This window comes from Gobius niger (assembly GCF_951799975.1).
Source record: "Gobius niger genome assembly, chromosome: 10".
Classification (NCBI taxonomy): Eukaryota; Metazoa; Chordata; class Actinopteri; order Gobiiformes; family Gobiidae; genus Gobius; species Gobius niger.
Window position 1 is genome coordinate 1,467,252 of NC_136861.1, and position 6,067 is coordinate 1,473,318.

Below are 6,067 nucleotides of genomic sequence, written 5' to 3' on the forward strand. Positions count from 1 at the left end.
AGGCTGACCCAGACTCAAGACCATTTTTTAGAAGTTATGAGTTATATTAGTTTGTGTATATTATAATTGTCAATAATACTTTTTGATTTATGGGGATGGGGAGTGGGAGGCTATGTAAAAGTGAAATGTTGTGTTAACGCAGCGCCATGGGAAGATGTTTTACTTAGGGGACGCTGCCCCCCCCAAATTTTTTTTTGTGTGTGCTTATTTCCTATTTATTAATATTGTATGCAAAGTTCAAACTATCCACCAGGAGGTGCTACAGCGCCCTCTGCACCATTGTTCCTTACAATTTTTTGTTTGAAAATGCTATAATGAGCTAAAACAGCTGATTAACCATATCCCATAGCCTTACTTCCTATTCACCAGTTCAAGAGCTCTGTATATGTACATGTGTGTGTGTGTGTGTATATATATTAAAAAAAACTCTTCCTCACCCTCTGCGAGCGGTCTCTTTTTCCTCCTGCTCGGGTCCTCTACCGTCGGCCTGGGAGCCTGAGGGTTCAGTATCTTTGCTGTTCCTAGAACTGCACTTTTCTGGACCGAGATGTCTGATGTATTTCCTGGGATCTGCTGGAGCCACTCCTCCAGTTTGGGGGTCACTGCCCCGAGTGCCCCAACGACCACGGGCACCACTGATGCCTTCACCCTCCAGGTTTTCTCCAGCTCTTCTCTGAGCCCCTGGTATTTCTCTAGTTTCTCGTGTTCCTTTTTCCTGATGTTGAAGTCTTGGTGTTGCTATGTCGACCACAACGGCTCCTCTGCTCTTTGTCACCACCACAATGTCCAGTTGGTTCATTACCATTTTGTCCGTCTGTATCTGGACGTCCCACAGGATCTTGGCTCGGTCATTCTCGACCACCTTTGGAGGTGTTTCCCACTTTGACCTTGGGGTTTCCAGCCCATATTCTGCACAGATGTTCCTGTACACTATACCAGCCACTTGGTTATGGCGCTCCATGTATGTATATATATATATATATATATATATATATATATATATATATATATATATATATATATATATACATCAAGTGCATCAAGGACAAGGCTCCAACAGATGACGTGCTCAGTGAATGTCTCAGACAATGGGGAACAGAAGATGAGGTGCTTGAGGTCCTGTCATGGGAGGACAAGCCCCTACACGGCATGTACCACCGAAACATAACTGAAGTGGCGGATATTCAGAAATCCTACCAATGGCTAGACAGAGCAGGACTAAAGGACAGCACAGAGGCTCATCATGGCTGCACAGGAGCAGGCCTTGAGCACCAGAGCAATAGAGGCCCAGATCTACCACACCAGACAAGACCCCAGGTGTAGACTGTGCAAAGAGGCCAATGAGACAATCCAGCACATAACTGCAGGGTGTAAGAACATAACTGCAGGGTGTAAGATGCTGCAGGGTGTAAGAACATAACTGCAGGGTGTAAGAACATAACTGCAGGGTGTAAGATGCTGCAGGGAAAGCTTACATGGAGCGCCATAACCAAGTGGCTGGTATAGTGTACAGGAACATCTGTGCAGAGTATGGGCTGGAAACCCCAAGGTCAAAGTGGGAAACACCTCCAAAGGTGGTGGAGAATGACCGAGCCAAGATCCTGTGGGACTTCCAGATACAGACGGACAGAATGGTAATGAACCAACCGGACATTGTGGTGGTGACAAAGAGCAGAGGAGCCGCTGTGGTCGACATAGCAATACCAAGACTTCAACATCAGGAAAAAGGAACAGGAGAAACTAGAGAAACACCAGGGGCTCAGAGAAGAGCTGGAGAAAACCTGGAGGGTGAAGGCATCAGTGGTGCCCGTGGTCGTTGGGGCACTCGGGGCAGTGACCCCCAAACTGGAGGAGTGGCTCCAGCAGATCCCAGGAAATACATCAGACATCTCGGTCCAGAAAAGTGCAGTTCTAGGAACAGCAAAGATACTGAACCCTCAGGCTCCCAGGCCTCTGGGAGAGGACCCGAGCTTGGAGGAAAAAGAGACCGCCCGCGGAGGGTGAGGAAGAGTTAGTTTTTTTTATATATATGCATAAGTATCCGTACCCCTTTTTTTACATTTTGCCACTAACCTAAGTAAAGTGAGGTATGCAAAGGTATCTATACCCCCTGAGTTAATACTTTGTGGAACTGCCTTTGCAGCATTTACAGCTGCAAGTCTGTTGGGGTTTGTCTCTAACAGTCCTGCACATCTTCAGGGTCTTTTACCCATTCTTCTGCAAAACAGCTCCAGCTCAGTTAGATTCCATGGAGAGCGCTTGTGAAGCTCAGTTTTCAGATCTTTCCACAGATTCTCAATTAGACATTGACTTGGCCTTTCTAACACATGGATAGTTTTTATTTTCAACCTTTCCACTATTGCCCTGGCTTCATGTTCAGGGTCGTTGTCTTGCTGGAAGGTGAAGCTCCAGTTTCATGTCTTTTGCTCCAACATGTTTTCATCCAAGATTTCCCTGTATTTGGCCCCCTCCATCTTCCCTGTCTGTGCTGAAGAAAAGCCCCCCCAGAGCCTGGTGCTCCACCACCATGTTTGACTGTGGGGCTGGTGTTTTCAGTGTTACTTTTACATCAAAAATAGCATTTTGCATTTAGGCCAAAAGGTTTTGGTCTCATCTGACCAAAGCACCTTCTTCACGTATTTGCTGTATCCCCCATGTGTCTTCTGGCAAACAGCAAACGGGACTCCAAATGGTTTTCTTTTAAAAATGCCACTCTGTCATGAAGGCCAGATTTGTGCAGTGTACGACTAATAGTTGTTCATCCAGGGTCATCATAGGCTTCTTGGTGACAGCTCTGGTCAGTGCTGTCCTTGTTCGGTCAGTAAAAACGTTTGGAACTTAGTGCTATGATTTTGCTTGTGTCATTGTTACGTTAATGTCCTACCTTGAAAAGTACTGGCAGATCCATGTTGGCCAAAGCACAAGGTTAGTTATTAAAAATAAACTTGTTTTGCTGAAACTTGCACGTACTATCTGACTATCAAGGTCAGTTTGTGCGTCTTGGATTAGAGGCTGGACTAACAGTATAATGCCAGGATAGACTTACATAGACAGACTTCTATGACAGTAGGTCTATTTACTATCTGCATGGCTAGCTATTAAATTGAATAAACAACTTCTTCTTCTGAATTTTTTTTAAGTCCCGGACCGGACTCTTTTCATTCCTGGATGGTGTATTTAACTGTACTTTGAGAGATGTTCAAATCTTTTTATAACCTAACCCAGCTTAATACTTCTCAATAACTTGATCCCGGACCTGTCTGGTGTGTTCTTGGACTTCATGATGCTTCTGCTCCACAATAGTCTCTAACAGACCTGAGACCATCACAGAGCAGCTGTATTTGAACTGACTTTAGATTACACACAGGTAGACTCTGTTTAGTCATGGGGTCAACATGTGATCATTCAGAAATCATCAGGAAACTTCTGAAGGCAGTTGTTTCACTAAAAGGAAAGGGGGGCCGGTACTTATGCACATCATACTTTTTAGTTTTGTTTATTCATAAAAAAAATAATTAAATCATGTATACATTTCATTTCACTTCACAATTGTGTGTCACTTAGTGTGTGTCTTTCACATACAATTTCAATTATAAATATTTATGTTTGTGGACATGGCAAAATGTTGATAAGTTAAAGGGGTGCGGACTCTCATGCAACCCACTGTGCATACAGCGGGAACCAGATGTTTACATACACTTTATAAAAAGACACATTTTTATCTCACTGTCAGACATGAAACTAGAATTAACTTTTACTTTTTTAGGTCAATTAGAATTTTAAAAATAATTTCTATTTGTTAAATGCCATGAAGAATAAGAGATAGTATTTTCTCCATGATTTTATATTAGTTTTACAAAACCAAACTTAACATACATTTCATTAATATTTGGTAGCATTTCATTTCATTTATTTATTCATTTGAGCAGAAAAGTATTTCAAACATTTTTACAGAAGAAGAAAACAGAAACTATCGTATTCAAATGGAAGTTCAAAGAACTTATAATAAACCTACTCCTTATCTCCCATTCATGTAACACATAAACTGATGCAAGAGTTTCTTGCATGAAAGAAACTCATGAAAGACTTAAATGTAACTTAAGTCTTTCATGTAACTAAGTCTTCAATTTTCATTATATGATATGTTATAAACAGCACATTTGTATGATCCCTAAAACCAACGTTATGAACAATTCTTATGGCTTTTTTCTCAAGTTTGTAGAGTGGATCTAAATGAGTTTTAGAAGTGTTGCCCCAAACCTCAGAACAGTAGCTGATATAAGGGAGAATTAATGAACGATATTTCAAATGTTAGGCTCTATATTTTAGCAGATGTCTAGCTCTGGACATTACTGATATACACTTTGCCATTGTTGATTGTATTCACACCCAGATATTTGCATTCATAAACTGTCTGTACAGGACAGGAGGCACCATGTGAATAGTAATGTTCAGGTAAAAAGAAAGTCTGCAATAAGAAGAAGAGGACAGCGCTCAGTGGACCGTACTTCCCACAGCAGTGTTCCTCCTCAGGCAGCTTTACTTCAGGCTGTGGGTCAGAGCTTTACTTCAGGCTGTGGGTCAGAGCTTTACTTCAGGCTGAGGGTCAGAGCTTTACTTCAGGCTGTGGGTCAGAGCTTTACTTCAGGCTGTGGGTCAGAGCTTTACTTCAGGCTGTGGGTCAGAGCTTTACTTCAGGCTGTGGGTCAGGGCTTTACTTCAGGCTGTGGGTCAGAGCTTTACTTCAGGCTGTGGGTCAGAGCTTTACTTCAGGCTGTGGGTCAGAGCTTTACTTCAGGCTAAGGGTCAGGGCTTTACTTCAGGCTGTGGGTCAGAGCTTTACTTCAGGCTGTGGGTCAGAGCTTTACTTCAGGCTGAGGGTCAGAGCTTTACTTCAGGCTGTGGGTCAGAGCTTTACTTCAGGCTGTGGGTCAGAGCTTTACTTCAGGCTGTGGGTCAGAGCTTTACTTCAGGCTGAGGGTCAGAGCTTTACTTCAGGCTGAGGGTCAGAGTTTTACTTCAGGCTGTGGGTCAGAGCTTTACCTAACTGACCTGATCAGAAGCTCATTCTCAGAGGTCCGTTTTGAGCCTAGTCTTAAATGTAGGGACTGTTTCTGCTTCTTTAACATGGGCTGGGAGTTTATTCCATAAAACCAGAGCTTGGAGCTAAAGGCTCTGCCTCCTGCAGTGATTTTGGAGACTCAAGGAATGTCTAGTAGGCCTGAGTTTTGAGAGCGGAGTCTCTGTTTGGCTGATATGGAATGATGGCGTCTTGGAGATAGAGCGGAGCCAAACCCTTTAAATGTGAGGAGCAGGATTTTTAATTTGATTCTAAACTCAACAGGAAGCCAGTGGAGAGACTTTAGCACAGGTGTGATGTGTTCTCTTCTCTTTGTCCGCGTTAATAATCTTGCAGCTGCATTTTGAACTAATTGAAAACTTCTCAGGGAACTTTTAGGACACGCTGCCAGCAGCAGTTACAGTAATCCAGCCTTGATCAAACACCAATGAACAGGTCAGACGGGAGCTGAGGAAGCTCCGCTCTAGGAAAGCTGTTGGACCAGACAGGCTGTGTCCCAGGGTGCTGAAGGCTTGTGCTGCAGAGTTGGCTGAGCCTGTCCAGCAAATCTACAACCTGAGCCTACACCTGGGAAAAGTGCCCCTTACTGTGGAAGACTTCATGCATCGTCCCAGTGCCAAAGAAGGGGCGGCCAGGGGACCTCTGTGACTATAGACCTGTGGCACTGACCTCCCACCTCATGAAGGTGTTGGAGCGGTTGGTTCTGAACATCCTGACACCTCAAATGCAGTCGGCCCAGGATCCTCTCCAGTTCGCCTACAGGAAGAATGTGGGAGTGGAGGACGCTGTGCTGTACCTCCTGCACCGGGCCCTCACACATCTCGATAAGGAGAGTTGCACTGTGAGAATTACTTTGATTGATTTCTCCAGTGCCTTCAACACGATCCAGCCCCTCCTGTTGAAAGACAAGCTCACCAACATGCAGGTCGACCCTCTCCTCGTGTCCTGGATCACGGATTACCTCACCGACAGACCACAATTTGTGCG